Here is a 24,186-nt window from a genome sequence, read left to right as displayed (position 1 = left end):
CTTTAATATTTAATACGTTTCTCAGCTATTGCGAATTGTTCTTATGACTGATAATGACTCTACGCAATCATGATTTAATTATAGGTGTCTCACCTACATTTCCCGAATTGCCTACTGAATGATTAATGACCGTGCATAACTGGCATTATTTATTAAATCAACTGATATTATTGTGCATTCTTGTTCCGTTTTATTTTATTTCCAAAATGAAATGGGAAATATATTATACTATATTAATGTAGTATAATGATTTCAAACTGCAGATATATTTGTGCACATAATTCTGTTTATATTAAATACAGTTTTCAGCTATTATGAGCCGGTTTTGTGATTGATAATGATTCTACGCAATCATGATTTAATTATAGGTGTCTCACCTATATTTCCCGAATTGCCTACTGAATGATTAATGACCGCGTGCATAACTGGCATTATTTATTAAATCAACTGATATTATTATGCAGTACACAAACAGTTTCTTTGTCCAATAATTAACGCAATTCTGTCGCATTTTATCTGGTTCCTCATGCACGAAGTGGGATGCGCGGTAACTTCGTTCGAAATAAATTAACAGAACACCGACGAAATTGAATGAGAGTGCGACATATGTACGTACACATCGACGTATCAATGGCCGGTTACACTTTTGCAACCGCACTCCATACAGCTAGAATTCTCCGATAACAGTCGTTTCTCCGGGAACTGCTTTTAATTAGTTTTAAAAGTGCAATTGAACATCTGTACCACTTTTGACCCCCGTTATAGTATACTTCCCAGTTCCCAGTTACCGGGACAGTGTGGCCGTAATCTGTTACCATTACGAGGCTCCTAAGTCGATGGAAGAGGCCAATTTGATAATTGGCCACTTAATTGGGTCGAATGGCTCCGAGTTCGATCCATGCTCGACGAGTTATACCAACTTTTCAAATCATAAAAACTATTTTTCCAATAAGAATTCGCAAATTGTTCCATTAAATTGCTGGTTTCTTGCGGTCGCTACTGAAGTGGCACTGCGTCACTTCACAGTAAATCATCAAGCAATTAAATCTACAGAATGAATCAACAATAAGCATTTTCTAAACTTTGCACACAAGAAGAGTCAAACAATTTTAATATCTTCTTCGTGAAATATCTCAGAACAACAAATGATATTTAACACTAAACCTACAACTGCCAATGACCGGTTTTATATTTTTCATAAATAATTATTGAAATTATGTATCCAATTTTGTATCCAAGCACACTCACCCTGTATATTCTTGAATTTTTCTATTACTGTTTTATATTTCGCCCAACTAATTTCTTTATAAATTTATAAATGCATAAAGATCCGCAGAGTCTGGTTGTAAGCAACGGCGAAAAATTCGCTAAGCTTTCGCAATATTACAAAAAATGTGGCAGTTGACGTATTAATTTGTTTATGAAGTGTAATAAATTGTCCCGAAACGCGAATAAACATTAAGCCACTTAGGACATCCATGCACAGGATGTACGCTAAATGCAAATAAATTGATGTTCCGGTGTTTTTTTTTCGTGTGCAGTGTGACGAAACAGATTATTCTTCTGCCTACAAATGCAGACAGATCTACAGTGAATATTAAACTTCATCCGTTACGTGTTTATTCTTCCATCATGTTCCCTCTGTATCTGTTTTTAGTGAAATTTGTCGGGGAACGGCTAAATTCATTTCGAACGGCGTGGTTTTAAAATCATCGAGCTTGTTTTCCCATCCCCTCGGTTGCATGGAAATTTTTGCAAATGAGATTGAACGCAGGCAGTCGAATTTAAAATACAGGACGGGCGCAGTTTGTCAGGGTTTTAACGAACCAATGTTCATTGAACGGCCTTGCAAGCAAGCCAATTTTATTATATTTCTGAAAAACACACTTGACGTGAATTTTAGTACGCTGCATTTCAGTTTTTAATTTGAAGCGCTAGATTTATTCGTGTCGTTATAACGCTTTTAATTAGAAAACAAAATAAACCTAATACGTTAGTATCGCGATCGTGTGCTCAATATGATGAACGTGTCAAGGGAATTTAGCTTGATAATATGAAACTATACTAATACTGCTTTTACGCGGTTTTCACGCGTTCTTTTCATTTTTTAACACGTGTTATTCACTTGTAAGTTTTTTGGGCACGTTTTGTGCCGATGAAAGATATTTGGAAGATAGGGCAATTTGAACTTCGTGTAGGTGCTAATGGATGACGAATATGACCGACTTAGACAACGTTATAGCCGAGCAGCACTTTGTAAGCTATTTATATCTGTCAGGGGGTAAGGAAGACCTATATTACATCTCCTTTTACTCTTTCTAACCTATTTGTGCTTATGAGCGGATTAAACTGTATCTGCACACATTGCTGCCATTACAAAAGACATGTATGTATGTACACATACACACAGGCATCGAATTTCAGATGACATTCTGTGCTGATATGCTATAACTAAACTGTGAGTTTTAGGCAAAAATGGATGAGTGATAAACAAAGCTATAAATATATTAGAAGAATTTGAGAAAATGTTAATTATTACTAGACTGACAATGAGACAATTGTATGTGAAAGACTAATGTAATATTCCAAGAATTTAAAACTACTTTACATATACTTTAAATTTTCATTAAGGGCCCAAATAAAAAAGTTTTAAAAAATGCCTTTTTTATTTTTGCATGTAACCGTGAAAATCTTCTTGCATATCATTTCGTAAACCAATGCTTCTAATTGATTATACAAGATCAGGTCGTTTGGTACAATTATAAAAATGTTATCCTGTTTTAAAGGGCGTACGAATACTTTTTACACCCACTGTATATGTTACATATACAGTTAGATAGTAAAACCTGCCGTTTTCCTACCCATACAAGGTTAATCAGAATTTTGTTAATCAAGTTTATGAACAAATAGAATAGTGGTCATAAAACAGATTCAAGGGTACATAGTCTACCAGCATTGTTTCCCCATCTAATTTCACGCAAGAGCATAGAAACATTTAAGGATGTGAGCTTTCCAGACTGATCTAGAACGGCAGAGTGTATAGAATTGTGTTAATAGTATACAGTTTTCTAATACATTTTTGATTCACACGAAAACAAAATGCAGAATTCGATACATTCATCATCACAAGCAATATAATTATCATGTCGAAGAACTGGGATAACAGTACTTGAAGAAAAACTAAAGCCGTGTACGTTGCTGCTCTGTACTAACTGCTTCACCTTGATGATAGCTCCGCAATTATTAACAGAGTACTGAGCTGTTAATTGCCATCGTGCGACCCGGCGTAGTTATCTGGGCCATCTGCTAGGGTCGTACGGTTGGCCGATGGTATCACATAAAAACAGTATCATTTCATGAAGTCTACAAATGAAATTAGCTGGTCTCAAACCCGATTCATTTGTTCCTCATGTCATTCAAAGACAGAATTATTAACCCTTTGCACACGGAGCTATTTTAATTCGAAAATTAAACATTTCTTCCGACCTAGAATAATTCCATTCTATATAATCTTTTTATTTTATGGATATGGAATTGATATAACATCTCATACAATACTTTAATGTTTAGCAATTGATTAAACAGCATTATATTTAATTTATATTTATTATTGTATATCTACAGTTACTTTAATGATTAGATATTGATTATGAAAGCGAGAGAGAGTGAATAGAATTCTATTCCACATTTTAAAGAAAGACATAACATTCATATTTAATGAAGGGGAATATTCATATTTATATGTGTATAACTAAAACGTAATATACATGCTAAATTTTGCATATTTAAAAAAGAGGAACGAAGATTTTGCACGTTTAGTGGATGTTCAATAATTTTCTAGTTTAAAATTACACAAGTCTTGAAACCCAAAATTAAAAAATTTGTTATACAGCATGCTGGTACAATATACTGGAGAATGGTACAAGTATTAAAACTCATCCAATTGATTAGGTTAACATTGTTTCAGGATTACAACAAATTTCTAATAATGCATTAATTGACATCCGCAAAATGTTCAAATCTTTTGTTTCTGTATTATTAATAATCCACGATGTTCAGAGGAACTATAGCTTTCAATCATTTCAAATTATATTATTCGAATAGTTTTATATGATACATATGTATATTCCAATTCTATATCTAACCCATACCTAACGTAAAAGCTAACAGGATTCTTATTACAATGATCATTCCGTGATCTCATCAGTTCGAAAGAAAGTTCCACGAAAATACTATGTTCAGCAGTTACACTTAGAACTTTTAATACTTTCACTTAGCTCTTTACAAACTCTTGTTATCTAAACTTACGAGAATAACGTTTTCTTTTACATGAAACGGGGCAAACTAAAGGTATCCTTATGCAACTGTGTGTGCTTCTTTCTGAAACATGTAAAATGAACGGGTAGAACTTTTTTATCTGAAGCCAGTTTGCTTTAAGTATATATAATTTAGAGATTTATATAATATATCACGAAGATGCATGGGAATTTACAATATTATAACTTGAAGTTGTAATGGGCAACCTAATAAACCAAATTTGATTCAGCTAAAAAGTCATTCTCATATGTTTAAAAACTGTACACTCCATACTTTCAACCTATTTTCTTATATGAAATCATCTTTAGCCAAACTGCATAATTCGTTACTGAAAAATTTCTTACTAAAAATTTACTCTTACACCTAAAGTAAAATATTGTTAAACGTCAATTTTTGGACACCCTGTAGATTATATGTAGGACATTCGACTTTTTCCATAAAAAAAATATATGAAATGTAAATTATGATACTTTTCTAGTCAACACCACCAATCTCACTTTTTGAAGCAGTTGAGGATGATGAAGATATTTTTGGCAGTTATGAAACCTTTATTTGCATTGCACTCCACAATTGATTGCACGTAGAGCAGATGAAAACGTGCGTTCTGTATAAATAACCAATTTTCAACCAGTTTAATGCTTACTGAAAAAGCAGAATGTTATTGATTTTCCAAAATGTTCAGAAAATTTTCAACTGAAAAAGCGAATAATATCCACGGAATCATTTATAGTAAAAAACGCAAAAGGGTCTAACAAACGTGAGCCAAAGGCGATTTACGTTTTCATAGAGTTTAAAAATTTCAATCTGGCAAAAGCACTCTCGTCACGTTTAAGAGGGGTTCCAGCCCTTCATTAAAAGTGCAAATCACTGGTGCTTCTCCCGAAAAATCCTAGCGAGTGAATGACCAAAATCTCACCGACGGTTCATCGGATGATAAATGTTCGTAAGTGGGTTTAAAAACTTTGCTAACTGCAGCCAACATGGGCGTTCTTTAAATTCTTCCCATCGGGCCGATGTTGAATCGACGCGCTCGCTCGGATTAAAACTTTCGCAACTCCCATAATTTCGCAAATATTTCGAAAATTCGTCACGCTCAAGGAGAGATCGTGAAAAATTGAATATTACAGAAAATTGGCATCTTCCGAGCTGCAAAAAGAAACCGGATGGTTCCGGAAGCCAGAATCGGTTCTGCGTTCTCGGCAAGGCCATTTCATTATTTGTTCCTAGCAGAATCAGATGCCAGGCGTACGATTAAATCGTAAACCAGCTAATGCCGTCGTAGTTAGCATTCGCCGGTAATTCAACGATTCGAGCCCGACGTTCCGCTGCTGTGCGATATTCGTTCTTGGCAGGTGGCCAACGAACGTCGTACCCGAAGCAAATGGCCACCACGAAGGCAAGTTCACGTGCCATTCTGGACAGATGTCAGGATGTATGTAATCATGAGCGGAATATATGGTATGTCCCAAGGAATCCGATTGTATCGATAACATTGCAACTCGTTTCCTCTACTTCCTGAACACCACCGTTCGCAAAACCCATTTGCGACGAATACGGTACTGATGGGCATGATCCTTTTCAATTAGTGTCCATTCCGATTTGCAAAATATTATTGCATTCAAGGTATGTACAGTAAATCCTCTATAAACGCAAAGAAATATTCCCTCCACTGTAGCCTGTGTGTCCTCACAATGTAATACCAATATAAAATCTTTTTTATTATTACTTATTTTTTATGAAATTTTCACCAATATATTTGTGGCACTTTTCTGATTAAAATAAGACCAAACACGATATAATTTCAACTGTATTTAGTGGTTCAATTGGCGATGAACGTTTCGGGCGCAAGGAAGGACAGCGTATGGGAAAGAAAGAGACGCGGAGAGTTGCAGTCGCTTCGACCGCGCGCGGTCTCTTTTTACACGCGCTGTCCTTCTCTACTTTCGGCTCGACCTTCGAAGCTCAAAAAATAGTGTCCGTCTACGAAAAATGCAAACGAATCTCCCCGAGGCTTTTGCGTTTATAGTCAGAGGTTCCGAATTTTACACATTTATAAATAAATTCAAAAAGCTACATGCATTAAAAATGTCACTTTTCGTTGTTATTTGCAGTTTTCAATTTAAAATAAACCGAAACAGTAATCAATTCGATTGTATGCTTTGGATATTTGTATGTGCTGCTTTATTCAATCTCTTTTTCAATTAACGAGATATATCAATATTACATATATTGGTCGATATTCAAAATATTATACCTAAATCTACTTTTATCAAAGTAATTTTTTTAAAATTTAGATTATATTATAAATTAATTTATTTTAAAAAATTTTACAAATTAAATTATTTATTATCTATTCAAATTATAAGACAATTTATAAACTTCTTATTCTTAGAAAATAAATTTCATAAAACTGTGTAGGTTACTTTTCAGGCAATAAATAATAAACAAGGTGGTATATATTAATCTTTTAGCAGTAAACAAACCGTAACATGATGCGAAATCAATCTTATCGACCATCTGAATGCCTTTCCGTTAGGTAATGTAATTGAAATGTTGCTTTTATGGTAAATGTATTTACAATTTGTTTTCAATGTTAATGTACGAACCGCTTTATCGGTCGCAATCAAGCTGTAATCAATTTATTATTCTTTTTCTCGTATTTCTGTTTGGTTGCTTTTCCTGTCTCCTTGCAACCTCATTCACTCTCAGAAAGAGAACAAGACGAAAGGAAAGGAGCACTTCGTTCTGAAGCTGGTGCAGGGCTCATCAGTAAGGCAATTTAATAGATTCTGCTTTAGACACGGAGTTATTCAATGATCAGTGAAAGAATCAATAAATCCGAATAAATGGCAGGCCAGGTAGTGGTGGATACAGTATCGGCACAGAATTTCTGCAATAATATTATAATATACTGCAAACAGAAAATGTATTTCCATGGCAGTACATTAATCCAATAAATGTATAAAAGCTCTCAGAATTTCCAAGTGTAGTTTTAAATAATACTCTTTCATTACTCATTTTTGCAATTTATGGTATCAAATTGATAGAATAAAACAGAATCAGTGTATAACCACAAAATAAATAGTCTAAATTAAAATAATATTATATTATTCACTCAGAAGATGAATGAAATTTTTGTTACGATACCAAAGATTTTAGAACATGACGTTCATGAAAAGTTATAAACTTTCAATTCTAGCCATCTTCAAATTTGTAGGTTCAGAATACCTGCACGAAAATAAAGTGCACAATTTTGACATTTACAGATTCGAATACTATCGAGAAGTCACTAGGTAGTTTTTAAAATGTTAACATCATTAACCCTTTGCACTCAGACCCAATGATGCCAGATAAGGGGAGTCACAGTGTGAAATGATGTACCCCCTCTCTGATGACGGGGAATGAGTGGGGCGAATGGGAGACACGTTGCACGTGCGCGATGGGGACCGTGGAGTGTGCGCCTGCGCACGGTGCTGGAATGGAATAGTGGAAGGGGTAGGAGGAGAGTACATGAGCGCCGTTCGGCGCTTATTCTGGCTTCACTGCTCAAACCTATTTTAACTCGACAATTAAATATTTCTTCCGTCCATTCCATTCCCCATTCCCCCAATTCCATTCTATATTATTTGGAATTGATATAGTACCTCGTACAATAATTAAATGTTTAATCTCTTCTGAATCATATCCTCATCACTAGACTGCGGGTGTTTATGCATTTTCTAATTTTTGTAGACAAATTTTAAAAAATTGGAATCAAATAAAATTCTATTTTTAATGGAAACAGCTTTTGTAGATCCAGAACAAATAAAAATTGTACAAAATTCTGTCGAATTCTATATTCTATTCTTTTTTGAAGATTTTTATAAGCCATAAATACATACAAATCCGCAGTCTGCTCATCACACTGTAATAACCCCCACTATGTACCAACGGCTATTCTTTCATAACCAGTATTTAACGATTGAAGTAATTGTAGACATACAGACATACAATAAGTATAAATTTCTTCCTTCCTTTGTAGTTTTCTCGCTTCCATTATTTTATAAGATATAAATAATTATAAAGAATTGCTGTTGTAAACTCAAATTTCAGTTTGTGAAGATGTGGTAGTTATCGTATACATTATCGTTTAAACTTTCGTCCGAAAATTTTTTCCGTTCTCAGGACATTACTTTAAATGAAAACACTCTGCTCTCCTCGAAGCTCGCCCCGGATGATTCCGCGGAAATATTCGAATTTCCATTCGATAGAGACGCCTGTTACATTTGTTGAAAACGAAGCGTCATGTTTGCCTTACGGTGAGCGTTTACATTTAAACCGTGCGCGGTCGGAGAAAAATTAATTGCGAATGATGGTGCCCGGCCGGTCAATTTTTCCGATCGAACAAAGACCGAGGGAAAGCAATCCATCAGTTCGAAATAACGAACACGGCGCTGGGGAACCATCGCATCGTCCCGATGATACTCGAAACGATCAAAGAGAGCGCTGGACCCGTGAAAACGCTGATAGCAATCTATACGTTTCCTTGTATTTCCCGGGCTATCCGGGCTCGTCGTTCAGCAACGAACAGGTAAAGAAAAAGTCGGATTAAGATTGGAGAAGGAAGGAGAGGCTGAAGAACAGTCGGATTGTGCTCCAGAAGACACCGATGGTCCGACCTATTCAATAGGTCCCACCTCTAGTACAGAGGTCCGTTTCTTTTAGTATCGTTTCGACTTTTCCCGGTAGATAAAATCGCGTTTACGTTTAGCCGCCTCCCTTTCTCGAGTAGGAGAGGAACCAGAAGAAGAGGAGGAAGAAGGGGTGTTCAAGGAAACGATTGCTGGTGAGCGTACACTCCGTTCGGATCGCTGCGTTTTCACCCAGTCTTTCACGTTGGCAGAGTAGATGACTGCCGTTGGATAGAACGATTCATTTGACGTTACCGAGCGAAACCGTTCACAGTGTAATCGTACGTTTACGCCTTATAGGTCAAACTCAAGCAATGTTAACACTTTATCTACCGGAAGCCTAATAACAGCCTTCTCAATGTCTGCGCTGTGTCAAGAGGGAGGTTAACATGTTCGCTACCAGCGCGTCCCATATTTGCACGCAGCTACTACCATTCGGCATTTCGCGAGCAGAAAAGTAAATTAGTTTTGCGCAAGTTTTTAGTTAAAGCCACCGCGTATCACGTAACATCCACCGGGTTAATTTCATATCTTTTTCTCGCGAGCTTTTTTGTATCGCCTGCGGAATGTGTTCGGTTTAATCAAATATTGCGGACAGAATAATTGTAAAACAAATTATTAGATTATATATTATTTGGCGAGACCGGGGCTAAAAGTGCCGATTTTGAAGAAACATAAAATTACGAAGAAATATAAATATTCTCATCTTTAACGGGTAATTTATTGCTTTTATTTTAAAATTCTAAGCTTACAATTAAAATATTGTAATAGGTTCTTTATACTATGTTCTCATATATTAGTCGTTGAACAAAGTGAAACTTTTTGCCTTGTTGTGGGGCAAATTGAAACATCAAATTAAAACAAGAGAGTAAGATAAGATTAAGATTTTAGATTTATGAGTAATATAATAGTATCCTCAATATAACTCTTATCCCCCTATTGTGTTTATAATTTCTTATATGTATTATTATTTGCATTTAGTGTTAATATAATCTAGTGCTGGGTAGTTTTAGTGTTAAGATTTTAGATTATCCTATTGGGTTGGCAAGAAAGTAATTTCGGTATTTTGAGGTGAAACAAACATTTCTTTAAACAATGAACTTTAATCTTTTGCCATCTTTCTGGTAGCTTAATAAAGTTTTGGCTATTTTCATAAAGCTGCGACAGCTACATATTGAATAACAAAATTGGGTTTCACATTTCACCTGAAAATACCGAAATTACTTTCTTGCCAACCCAATATTTCATTGAATTTAAGATTAACGTTCTTCGATGATTGTGCAAGCTATATCGAGTGTACAGTGAACTTTTAGAATATCCAATATTTAATATTTGGAACTTTCTACGTTGCACAAGTGTCGCAGATTGGCCTACAAAAGTGTCAACGTTTTATCAAGGTGTATTAATGTTTGCCCAGTGGCGACAACTTGGTCATCTCGATTGAGAAGAAAGTAATCCTCGAAGAAATAAACCACCATTCTTACGAATACATTTCTCGAAGTAAGGTTTGCATTTCAATTCGTGTAAGCGGCTGAATCTCAAAGTTCCGAATCCAATTTTCGCGAGCCCAAGTAAGATGATAGAACGACTCTAGAGAAGTATGAAGCGGACGAGCTACGAGGACAGAGTTTTACATACATACTATCGATTCTGGGTTAGGTTTACAACGGCGTACAGCTGTACTCCGCTATATTCTCACACTGGCCTTTCTCGTATTGATGTACATATAAATGTTTCTTCCTTATTTATTATTACCCAAGAAAATCTTCTCGAATGTTTTAATGTCTATTGTTCTACTTTGTCAAATTGAAATCGGTCAAAGATACGTGTCGTCCATTCTGTTCGACCGTTCCGTCATCTTGCAGTGTCTATATTTTGGTTTAATATCTATTCTTGCAAATAATATCATCGATAGGAAACGTCTCGGGCATCTCCCAGATTTTTATCATCAAAATAAGTCAGGAAAGTTTGAAGTAAACTGATCCAGTGGTTTCTCAGATATCCTAGCCGCCGTTTTTGGAAATGAGATTTCCAGAAATACGTGTTCAAAGTTTTCAGAGCACCAGGTATGAAGGACTCTTCCAGAGAAAATCTACTTTAACTGTAACTTTGTCAATTTTACTCGAATTAATTTCAAAGAAATATTTCTAAGATGTGCTTTAAGGAAATCTCAGGCATTTTCAAGTTTTCTAGGTAAGTGTAGCTGTGTTATTCGTGTAGGTATATCGGCTTTAATAGCGACACGTTGACTGCTTGGAACTAGTGAAACGCTAACAGCTGGTGTTTAAGCTTCATTTCGTTAGTTTGTCGTATTGAACTTGTGTTCTGCTCTCATGTAATGAATGTATCATGTAAAAATCGAGATATTATTATATTGTATATTATCGTTTCTTTTATTTTGTTATTTATTCCCTCGTCTTCGTTACTTCTTGCACACATTTATTACTCCGTTTTAAAATTCATTATAAGTAGACCTTCATGCAAAATAAAAATTTTCTACCTGAACTGCAGCAAACTGGAGTGAAATAGACATTTGTGTTTTCTTTCTTAATATGTTTGATATTATATAATAGGTTGGTATAACATTGAAATCAAATCAAACATTGAATATAATAGGTCGAAAATGATATAAGAGTCTTTTAAAATTCGTCTACCGTTTTTTGCTGTTTCAAATTACACCTACCGATGTTTGTCATAAATGCGTAAAATCTTCTGTCTAATTATAAGTTATTCTATTTCTAAAAACATATTACGTTTATATGCTGCGCGGATTCTGTCAAGGGATAGTAGTAACGATATGAAAAATTTATTGTTTACTTGACTGAGAAACTTTAATAAATGTAAGATGTGCTGTCTTCTTGTCCCGGAGTGGAGCTGGCAGCCGGGAGAATCTGGGGCTATCGCGGGAGCATTTTGTCCCACTGGCACAGTAATGATTATGAATTACTTGGTGAATAGAAGAGACGGGGAAAGAGTCCTCTGTCAGAGAGCGACTGACGGTTCGTTAACCGTGTTCAAGTCACAAACTTCTCGTTAGTCCGAGTTTCTCTTTTTTTTTTTTTTGCAGAAACGCTACTCTGGACAAGCTTCTTTGCGTGCCTGCGTACTTAAAAGCTTATCGATTAAGCTGTAACGAGAGTATTTCGTGACTGGTACAAATAAAGAGGCTGAACATGTTACGCTTTGTAACGTTCGACGGAGCGAGATGCACATGTACATAGATCGTAAAATTAGTGTTAATATCCATTCGAACGAGATCCGAAATGCACAGAGAGACAAGACGTTTCTGAATCCACCTGTGTAGGTAGCTAATGCCAATAATCTAGGATCATAGTTTAATCCTGCGTTCCTCATTATAATGCGGAAGATTCAACGCCGTTGTTGTCGATTCTATTTAGTCCCAATTCATTAGCAGATACAATTTTAAGCTGCTAGCTCGGATAGCTCCCGACGCATTGAATATTAAATTATTTCAGAACCGATCAAGATGGACCGCTATCGGTTTTACTCCAATATCTATTATACGTCTTGCTTAGAGTCGACTGTTTGTATTTTTAACCTGGGGGTAATCAGTCTTATTACCTTATTTTATATATTATTTTAGTTTGCTTCAAAACTTTGTTTCTCTTCCTTGTCATTTACGATTATGTATTACATTTGATGAACTAGTGTTGAATGTAGAGTTAGGAGCAAAACTGATCACTAGACAGCGGATTTTATGCATTTTTGACAAAAATGGGTACGCACAATTTAAACCAGTGGACATCTAAGAAATATTTAAGTACATCAAATGTGTTCGTCTCAGCTTAATAGAATAATTAAAACAAGAATACAATTTTTATTTGGCTCCTGTGTCCTGCAATCAATGCAAACATTTTTTATTTTGCATAAAGATCCGCAGTCTACTGATCACACACACTTTAAATCAGAATAACGTCTAAAAAATATGTTGAAAAAATGCATTTGGTCGGAATTGTGGAAAACAATCGTAAAAATTGATTTTTACGACTTTTTTAGCTGGGCCAATAACGAGATTTGGTCAACTTGTATAAATTATATACGCTCCGAAAATTTCATTGGAATTGTTTAATTGGTTTACGAGTTATAAACGATCAAAATTGGTAAAAAGACAGAAAATATTGAAAAATTGCAATTTTTACCACTTTTGATCGTTTATAACTTATATATGTATATTATAACAGTCAACTCTAATCTTCACAAATAAAAAATAACGCGAAATTTCAAATGGAAGACCGTTTATAACGTGCAGGAACTTATATTCGTAATAATAAATACTCTTACTATTCTCATTGAACTTTGTGAAGCTGCGTCTGCTATGTGCAATATTTCAGTATTTAACTTCTGAAGTAAAACTTCCCCGCAAAAACATTTTCTGCTAGCGCGGTTCCGAAGTGCTTAGAACAGGATACTATTAAAAAGTTATAGATTCCTGGATTATGTTAACTCGACGTATTAACTTTGCAAAAGGACGTGCACACTATTAAATTGATGCACATCAATAATCGTTACATAGTTTGAAATTTGCAGTAGCTTGGAGCTAACCCTGATGATACATATGTGTATTTCGCTATTTGTTCCTTTCACATGTGCTTGAAGGTCTGTCTAGACGATTTCAAAAAAATGCTAACTTGATTCCGGGGTTAATTAACTCATGGAGAGGTACTGCATTAATAGTTCACTAAGTACGTACCCGGCACGAGTTTTAAAAATTAAATTTCCTTAAACCGAAGCCACGTAGAAAAAATTCCATACAATTCCATGCACCATTGAAACGTAATTCCACAGCTCGTACTAATGGAATAATTCCACAATGGAAGGAATTTAAATCTACCTGAAAATATATTCAGATTCTCCATTAATTCATGCTCTCGGCCATATCAGGCTGTGCGAAATGCTTTTCTAACAACAATCTGTTTTTATAAAAAAAAAACTCCGCTGCTTTGAAAGAAGCAATACTTTATATTACACTCTGCTTTAATAAATTTGCATTTTCTAATTACTTTGAAAAGAGCAGTATTTTATATTACATTTGCATTTTCTAATTGCTTTGAAGAGAGTGGCAGTCTACATAACACTTTATTTTAATAGATTTTGCATTTTGTATTTGTAATTTAAATTACAATTAAGATATGCAAAGTCAAGCGAGAAAATGTTAACGAAAAAGGAATTTTTGTTATATAAGAATCGCGTGTAGTTTTGGAGCAGTTTGTTTAAAAGATTTATGGTTACAAAATGTAAAAGTCATTTACACAGGAGACATATAAGTAACTATAAACATAATGTGTAATATTATTGTATAGCTATAAAATTTCATCATCTCACCTCAATTCCCCTCATCTGGCATCACTGTGTGTCCGGTACTGGTAGAGAGAGGTTAACCTTTTCCCCTTAATTCGTGCTCCCTCCCCTCATCAGGCGACTCTGCTCCCACTTTCATCAACCTAACCCGTGTGCCAGAGTGATGGGCACATGTTATACCCCACTCTTCTACCTCCGTTCAGCAGCCAAGTAGAAGGAGCACTCTCCTTTGTCTAACTAAGCCGGAGAGAAAAGTGGCTGGTGTGAAAGAACAGTGGCTAATCCTGTTTTGCTTGCGTTTGTAACCAACAGGACTGGCAACACCCGACCATAAGCCATGAAAATCTACCTACAGGGAAATTAATATTTCCTCAAGCTCCGTATAAGCTTCGTCAACCGCTCGCGTCCATTCGAAAGATTCAGCGATCCACATACATATCTGCAAGTGGCATTTGTTGCTAACTCGAGAATAAATGTGTTGTAATACGAAGCTTCTCCAATGAATAGTTCAAAGCTCCTCCGGCGTAGCTGGCTTAGGAACGCGAGCGGTTTGTATTGCCTCAGTGTGCTTGTCGGATTTGTGTATACCTCTTGCGTCGATTTTATATCCCAAGCATTCTACAGCCGAGGCACTGCATTTCTCCTGGTTAAAACAAATACCATGATGTCGGAGTTGTTCCAAGAGTTCTTCGAGCGTTTTAAGCAATTCCACGAAAGAATCTCGCAAAAAGGAGCAAATCATAGAATTACGTAGTTTTTTATACTTCGAATTACTGTCCCGAGTAGACGTAGCCAAATTGCCGGAATATTTGCGGCACCGTATCGTCCTCGAAGTCGGCCGAATTAACTCATGCGTATTCAGTGTTAGTGCCGCGCTGAATTCTTCATCGACCGTTAAACGCGAGCAAGCAGCAACTCTAATGTCATGGTAGCAAACGGCCTCCTTTCATGTCATTGAAAATCTGTTTGCCTTCGGGATCGGACGTCTATCTGCAATCAGTTCTTTGGCCTAACTACCGCTGTTTAGTCGTGCACTTGCCCGAATGATTCGACTAGCGCAGCTTGTGTAAGAGACACACTCTGGTGCGTGTCGCGGCTTGCACCTTCGACACTGACGTTAACAGAGTTGACCAAACATATTTGTCGTGCCTAGACCTCAAATTCTATCTAATCGATCGGAAGGAGACTCGTTGCCTTTAACTTAACTGCTTCAGCGTAGCTGGTTCACTGACTCTTCTTGCTCGAGTCCAGTACCGCCACAGTCGACCAAAACTGGTCGATATTTCCTCTCATCAGCACCATGAGCATACTCTAACATCCCCCACTAAGTCCGTAGACTAGTCATGTATTAATCTAGTCATCAGAGACGGGCTAAACTGTATTCCCCTCGATTTCCTCGATCTGACGGCACTGCTCGAGTCTCTATGCAGCTAACCTCGCTGCGGGTGGGGTTTCTCTCTGTCTTCTATTTTGTCTCTGATTGGTTATTGACTTGACAACGCCTACCGTTGCCAAGGGGATAAGGGAATAACCTTGTGCGTACTTTCGCCAGCAACCTCACCCCCTTGGATATTGGGAAGATTCCGAGGTGACCGCGTAGTACCCTTACTCAGAGGGCCCGGTAAAGGTGGGATCTTCTAAGCAAGTCTGAACGCACCGTTTTGCGATCCTGGGCCTCTTACACTCCATTCGTCACGAACGCAAACTTGTGCTTCCAGACGCACAGCAGGAGCATACGACGAATTCAGTATGGATCGCAAAACGCTGCGTCGCCGAGGTAGACTCGTTTCCAGGATTCCAAGGGTGCGGAATGCGCCTTCTCATTTCTCGATAATGCAAAGATGGGGTTTCTCAGTAGTCAAAAACGCTGCTAGATAAACGATCAATCTAGGTCGCAATAGCCCTTAAAAGTCTTATTTTTACGTTTACGTGGCGTGATTTGCCTTATTCGGCAGCATGTAGCTGTCGCAGCTTTATGATAATAGCTACATGCGCAGCTCTATGCTTTCAACTAATTCAAATTACGCCCCGTAAACGTAAAAATAGGACTTTTGAGGGCGATTGCGACCTAGGTAGATCTTTTATCTAGCACTTTTGACTACTGCAAACCCCCATCTCCCGCAACCTTGCGATACTGGAAACGAGTATACCCCTTTAAGTGGTAGTGCAATTGGAAAAGTGACTAAGGGCAAACCGAAGTCTGCTATCCAGATGTTTTTATGTCCTGGTAGTATACGTTCCATCCTGGGATGCTAACTTTTGCGTCGCTCCAGTTTTCCTATCCTCTATTTAAGCAGCTTTTGACCAATCCGTTTTATACTGTCCCGCTGTCAGTTGTGGAGTGGCAGTTGCTCAGTGAATTTCTAGTGGGTAAAAGAGTCCAACTCAATTCACTGCATGTACAAAATCCACTCTCGCCCAAACAGCGAGTCATACTTGCTCTCAATAACGTATAAGTTAAGCCTGCGTATTGTTGAGCCCAGCTTTACCCTAACGGGAATGCGTCTGATCACGTTCAAACGATGCTTTGAATAGTTCATGAACTGCCTTTATGTTGGTCTTAAGCGACAATTGGGTCGGACTTTGCGCAACGTATTACTGCCGATAATTCCCACCGGTGATTCTGTACCTAATTCCATATTCTGGCACTCTATTTGCACAATAAGAATTTTTTCATTCCGTAGGAACTCCTCGTCAGCTATTTATTCAATTGCGTGACTGATTCGTAGATCTGCACATCTTTGCAAGGTGTCTTCTTCCGCATTTATTGCACGTCGTGTCCAGGTCCGGGCATTGACTGCGCTAGTGGGTCTCCTCATCCGTAGCATGTGTACAGAGCACGGGTCACTGTTTATTTCCATTAACATGCTTCGATAGAATACAATGTGAGGTTAGGGACAACAATTGCTGGCATCGGGTACGCTACGCCATCTCTGCAAACACTGTCTCAAAAGGAGGTTAGGCTAGGTTGGCGCGGTGGTCGCGGAGACAGATTCTAGGTGTCAAGAGATGGAGGGATATCTATTTTATCTGACCGCAAAATTTTAAGATTGGTCAATTCATCAGGGTAAAGTAACCGAATAAAAGACCTTTGGTTGTATGAGACCCCTGCTTATCTCCGAGACAGAACCCTTGAATGTATTGTAACATAAATTCTTCAGCTTAGTAGTAATTCGTCAGCTAGCATCATATCATCAATGTGAATAACCATAATTACTGGCTCTCATGTAGAAGCCCATTTTTTAAATCTTCCAAATCATATTGTTTCAAAAGATTACATAGTACCTTTAAACTTATTATACTCTGTAATATTTAATAAAACTGTTCTCAATGAAGAGTAATGATCGTTTCGAAAATGGGTCACATAGGCTACTATACAAGCGACACTCTGAATCCTACAATAATTTAACTAATAACGAAGACAATTGCATAAGACGTAGCGTGTTATCGTAAACTATAGCCATACGCGTATTCAAAATTTTTGAACACGAACTATAGTAGCCTAACTATTTTTATCGTATAAATTCTATAAAATTCTGAATGGGAATACCCCTTTAATTTTGCTGGCCGCACCGATGTGGTTGCAGAGTTCATACGAAGTTAAAGACACCGGTAAGTCAAGTGTCAAAGTCAGTTTATTATTCACCTAGCCTAATCCATGGGATGAATTCGAATTCGAGTGTGTGTGTGAGTAAGGTGAATCGTTCCTCAAGGGATTAGAAGGTACTGGTACCGGCGATCCTGCTATAATTCTGGCCGTGTACCCGGATCTCTTCAGGGTCTCCTTCAGCGAGACGATAGAACGAAGGTATCCGTGTGGGTAGCTTGTCTTCGCCTAACGTTCCCACAACGAGCTTCACAATTCCGTTCGTCTCCTCTACAACCGCGGTTTTGGTCAGATATTCCCATTGGCGCCATCTATAGCCATACTTGGGCTCTCGATTTCTCTAGCGCTTGGTCCGCTCTCGGTAAGACTTCCGGGATAAGCGTGGACAATATACTGCCGTGTGACCTCTTAGTCGCCGACAAGTGCGGTGACAGCGACCTTACTTTGTCAGCCAAATATCCATTCCGTCAGCAACTCGCGTGTCCTGTCTTATGGATGCGAGTAAGACCTCGTTCCTTTTCCACGGTTCAAGCAGGTCACGTCTCGCCTACTGTGTAAGGTTGACAAGTTGGCTAGACAGAGATATGTGAATTCGATCGGCGCGCAGTGGGCCGAAATCACATAAACTGGACAAAATTCATGTCTCTGTTAATTATACATTACTAATTACAATACTAGACTGCGGATTGATCTTTATGGGAAAAAATAATCCTCTACTAATGATTTTAATAGAGGAGACATCTTCAATTTTTTAAATTTCCATAATTTTGCCATAAAAGCATAAAGATCCGTAGTCTACTAATTACAAATAAAATTGCTTAGGGTAAAAGTACCAGTTATTATAAGTACCGTATATTTAGTGACGACTTCGAAGTTTTTCATTAATTTAAAGTCATTCTGTAATTTATTTTTTATTATTTGTGATCAACGATTGATTATCAACCTTTTTTCTGTATCGTGAAATTTTTCTGAAAATCTTCTGGTGTATCACAGTTTCTTAGCATTTTCTGTAATTAAATAAATTTTCTATAAATAAATAAAGTTTCTAACTAATGTGTTCTATATCTCAAACAAAAATTATTGTGACACATCAATTTTTCATAAAGTTTCTTTTTTAAAATAAAGTAATACTAGGTACTTCATGTTATTTTATTAATTTCTAAAAAGTTTGTTTTGTGTCTGGTAAACAGTAAACAGGCGGGGCACGGTAACTGTTACCTTCACCCTTTTTGTTAGAATCAGAAACTGTCTTTATACAACTATCCTTGCAGAAGGTGTTTTCTTCTAAGAACTTCAACCTTTGCTAGTTGATTTTGAATGTGATTTTAAACAATTAATGTCTTATGGACATACCTCGGAAATAAATGGTTAAAAAATTACAGTAAGTTCTCGAGTTACGCGGTTAATTCATTCCAGCGTTTTCCACTTAACTCGATTAATTTATGATTGAAAGAGAAAAATAATCAAGTTTCCTATTATTCTTCTATTTTTAATTTTGAACGTTCAATTTTTCTAGACTTGAAAAATGATGTTGTTTACATGGTCACATGTGGAAATCTGATGAATCGATTTTTTTAATTATTAATTTTATAAGCTTCATTCTTCCTGGACACTTAACAGCAATTTTATCAGAACGTTCGAATAATTATGGAGGTTGTAAGATTTAATGTATCCGAATGCACATTCGAATAAAGCCCTCGAAAAGGGTTACCAGCAGCCACAATAGATGACCATCGTATTCGTAACTCGCGCATTGTGTGTTTGAAGTAGGCGGAACAGCTATTGTGACCATTGATAAACCTCGGGCCTCTTATTTCGTGAAATAGAAAATAGTATGTGTCTATATACCATTCCCTAGACTTATGTCTATGGATCTGACCTCGTACGATCAAAAACAAAAAGACGAAGTCGAACGAGTTCAAACACAGCTGAAGAGGTCCTGTGCGATCCGGGAATTGTATAAAAATCGTTTGGGGATTGTTTCTGTCATTCGACTGTTCATATCTTGAAATTACATTTTTAAACACGGATTCGCGAATTTTGCGAAGAACGTTTCTCACGAATTTCAGTACCTTGGCGAGTTCAGCTAAATTGAATCTGTTGAATAACAGATGTATGACCGATAATCCATTTTCAGACCCCGATAGACCTCCTTCAGTTGCAAGATCTTGGTCGCTCAACCATGGTGTCACTTCGTTGACGTAACCCTTGTAACGTGGTACTCACAAGCAGTCTCTGATCTCTAGCTTGCGGCGATATATGGCCTCCTCCATGGTCTGCGGCCCGCTAAGGAATTTAATAAATCGAGATCTAACCTGGTCAAACGATCCCTTGGTATCTGGTCCGCTTGAGTTACCTCAATCACTTCTTGTTTTGGTTTTCCTCCTTTCAAGCGTCTCCGCTCGGGCCCGAGAATTATGAGGTATAGTCGGTAGGGTTTCCAACCGTCTTCCATTGGCTCGGATTGTCCCGGAATTGAAGTCGCTGTCCAGAATCCCGGTTGAATGTCAAACTGCCCCGAAATTTCAGAGAAAGCTGTACTATTGGCAAAACTCATAACTAGACTGCGGATGTTTATGCAATTTTCACAATAATTTATAAAACACAATCTTATCTCCAGTGGTAGTAGCCTTTGCAGATCGCAAAAAAATAAAAATTGTATTAAACTCTGTCGGATTTTATATTCCACCCTGTTTTGGAAATTTTCAGAAGCCACAAATGCATAAAGATCCGCAGTCTACTCACATAACACAATATAATTTTAGATTTATTACTATTAATTTTCAGATTTAGATTTACTATTAATATTCTCTACATAAGAGGACCATCAGTCTTGTGTAATAATTAAAATTTAAAAAGAAGCATAAAAAAACACTGTATTATTATGTTTTCACATATTTTTTTGTACATAAAAATTTAGTACTTTTCATAAATTTTGGTTTTTCTTAATGAATTCTAAAGAGCTGAAAAGAATAGTATTTTAAAATTCGTTAAATGTTGTATCTGTTTTATATTCTATAATACTTATTCACTTTTATCATAAAATCCGTATAATCTACCTGTTACATACTAAATAATACAGAAATCCGATTTATTTGAAGCTATTTAAAGTTCTGACATGATTTAGAACACTAATCTGTCCTAAGACTCCCGAAGTTCTAACTCGTGCAGACGGCTCTGGCTTCCAATTTGTTTTGAATAGCGCCGAGCTATAGTTTAATTACAGTTGTATGGAATTCCACGTTTATTTAGCTTGCACGAAGTCTTCATTATCTTTTACATCTGCGTTGTACAGTGTTCATATTCAAACAAATTTTGGAACTTAATTTGCTGGGAGTGGCGCAAGGCGATTCATTGATTTTGGGTGCTTTAAGTGTTTAAAGTCTTTAGGTTCTTAAAGACCGCAGTTTTTAGTGGCGTTATTTTATGGCCAGGTGTCAATTCATTGAAATGTAATAACTAGACTGCGAATCTTTATGTAAAATACAAATATTTTGCTACGATTGTGACCAGCAGGGGTTAAATAAAAATTCACTTCATCCAGATTTTTTACATTAGAAACATCATAACTAGACAGCACATCTTTATGTAAAATAAAAATGTTTTACCTAAATTATAACAAACTGGAGTGAAATAGAAATTTATTTTGTCGGAAAATTGAGTAGACGAAATTCAAAAGTGTACGAAAATTTTGAAAATTCAATATATCGATATATAATTTCTCGTCTATTAAAGTTATTAACCCTTTGTACTCGGAGCTATTTTAATTTGATGAGATTTTTGAAACTTTATGGATCTGAAATTGGTATAATACCTCATACAATACCTAAATGTTTAGTAATTGATTAGATACCGATACATTTAATAATGTAAACAATATTTTGAATAATGATACAGCAATTTCTATTGCTCTCTCTCTCAGAGAGGAGAACCAAGTGCAAAGGGTTAAGGGAGGAAATAGCATTCTATTGGTTTCCATTTCTTGCAATCCACGCAGACAATTTTTATTTTGCATGAAGATCCGCAGTCTAGTAACAACCATTCAAAAGATTACATAGAGAGGACTTTTTACTCCGTGGATCGGCTTTCTCCATCGGATACTGATATTTGAATACCATGCTGTCCAGCATCCTCTAAGAGAGTATAACTGCTTCAACCCAATCCAAGCCAAAGGCTTCTAAATGTTTTACCTAGGTACCCAGTTAGTCGACTACTTTGCCAGGTTATCTATAGTATGGTTCAGTATGCGACGGTCAGAGCGAAGGTGTTTGCAATAGCGGATAGAGTTCGCTAACTGTGCCGGGTGGTCACACAGCATCCTGCCCCATGACCTGACCCAAGAGACCCGTGTCGTCTGTATACCATTGAACAGCACCTGCAAGAGTCTATAGAAGATGAACTCATTCATGCGAGACAGTAAGTGCAACTTCGCTAACGGGACCGTCCATTTTACCATTTATTTTATCAACGTCGACTGCATCCGAACATTATCTAATTTGAACTACGATTCTATGAAAACAAGAGCTCGTCGTATGGAAGCATTGATAATATTTTAATCAAACAAACCATGATAATGTTTTATGTAGTCAATATATTAATCAAAGAAACTATGATAATATTTCAATCAAACCAATTATTAAACAATGTTGTTTTCACTTGGAAAAATTCATTTCTGAATGAGTTAATGCTCTTTTAATATTTCCACTTCATTCAATTGCATTTACTCATTTTCGTCATAAATCCATAAAATCCGGAGTTTAGCAATAAGGACTCATTTTCGAAATTTCGTTGGCCAGAGCTTATATACGTATGTATAATGGATCGCCCTGTTTATTGGAAGTCCTTCTGATCCTCTGGATCGATTTCCACTCCTCTCCCTATTATTGAAAGCAATATTTTTGACATTAGTCCCGCCTCACGAAGCTTGTATGCACGTGCTTCATTCATATGCGCTCATATGGTAATACGACGAGAAAGGGGACGTTATATTCGCCAGTGGCACAGTGATCTCACTAAAAAATCCAATAAATTCCCAGGTTATTACTATTATTAACGGCATGCACCGATTACCAACAGCTTTCAATAAAACTGTGCTATCGGGATCACGGATCCGTAAATCTATGGCAGATATTAAATTACAAATTTATCCCATGAAAAGGCATCGGATCGATAATCATTTCGATAACATCTGTATTTAGATTTGATCATAAATGGAGATGTATAAAGGGAAATCGCAACAACAGTTTCATACAGAAATTATTCCCAAGACTCGTTACGTATTTCTGAGACACACATTCTTCATTATCCTTGCACTCGGTTTTACTTGGGTAAAGAACCTTTGTATGCGAAGTAAAATTAAAATAAAAGTCTCGCGTGAACATCTGCTAAAAGCGTATGGCCGTGTCTACTTGGAAACGAGAGGTAAAGTACCGAGGGACCTCGAAATCTTGAAAAATGAGTTTACTGCAAAAATAAACAGCAAAATTCATTCTAATTAACGCGCAGTAGTTGCGGGTGTTAAATTTTTGTATTTAGATTAGACGGTTTTAGTGGCTTTTGCTAAAGTCACTTAAGAACACTTTAACAAATTCCTTCTAAGTCTCGTGTATGATTTTTTGAAATTTTTTATCTCGATTCTACATTTTATGTATTTGTAGTGCTGTTTGCTACGTATTTGAATCTCATAGAGAAAACCCGCAGTCATAGATAGATTTACCCTATTCTAAACAAATGCGAATCGCCGTAAGGAAAATAATTTCGCGAGTATTATATGTATACTTCGCTATGCAAATGTTGAACCTATCCTCTAGTAACAGATAAATCGTAAAACTTCGCAGGCTTGTTAGCGCAAAGAAATAAAACGAAAGCGTTTCAATACGATTTTTGCATGCTCTATAACCTAGCCGATATAAAGATAGACAAAGGAGAGGCTTACCTCACGCACACAGGCTCGCGTGATAACTGAAAGAACTGCGTTGCACTCACAATCAGTTACTTCAAATGACGTAGAAACCGATTCCCGGTCCATGGTTTACGACGAACCTGTATGGTGCTGTGACGCAGTCATAAACCTTTCGATAAAGAAAGAGCATGGATATATCTGCTTTTACGTTTTTCAAGATATCTCAACTTGTGCATCCTACAGGTACCAGTGCTCTTTTTCCTGTATTCCCATCTCAATCACCACAGCGCGATCTGCAACACAGTAATATCGCTGAAAAAGTTCGATCAAAGCTTTCGAACGTTTGATTGACACGTTAATGATTAGTCATA

At 36.7% G+C, this 24,186-nt stretch overlaps 1 protein-coding gene and 1 long non-coding RNA gene across 9 annotated transcripts in view; one reads left to right on the top strand and one right to left on the bottom strand.

The window, feature by feature from the left end:
* LOC143215610 (opioid-binding protein/cell adhesion molecule homolog) overlaps window positions 1–24,186 on the top strand; it is a 553,686-nt gene that overhangs the window by 379,364 nt on the left and 150,136 nt on the right. The window lies entirely within an intron of this gene.
* Window positions 6,734–24,082, bottom strand: LOC143215618 (uncharacterized). 2 transcript variants are annotated; one of them, XR_013010403.1, is made up of 4 exons: window positions 20,270–24,082; window positions 15,071–20,199; window positions 14,331–14,949; window positions 6,734–13,839 (listed from the first exon to the last, which is right to left on the bottom strand). It is a non-coding gene; the product is annotated as an uncharacterized LOC143215618 (long non-coding RNA). The 2 variants fall into 2 exon arrangements; XR_013010402.1 differs by having other exon boundaries at window positions 14,331–20,199.

The sequence above is a fragment of the Lasioglossum baleicum genome, chromosome 14 (assembly GCF_051020765.1).
Source record: "Lasioglossum baleicum chromosome 14, iyLasBale1, whole genome shotgun sequence".
In the NCBI taxonomy this organism is placed as follows: Eukaryota; Metazoa; Arthropoda; class Insecta; order Hymenoptera; family Halictidae; genus Lasioglossum; species Lasioglossum baleicum.
This window is presented reverse-complemented; position numbering and strand designations above follow the sequence as displayed.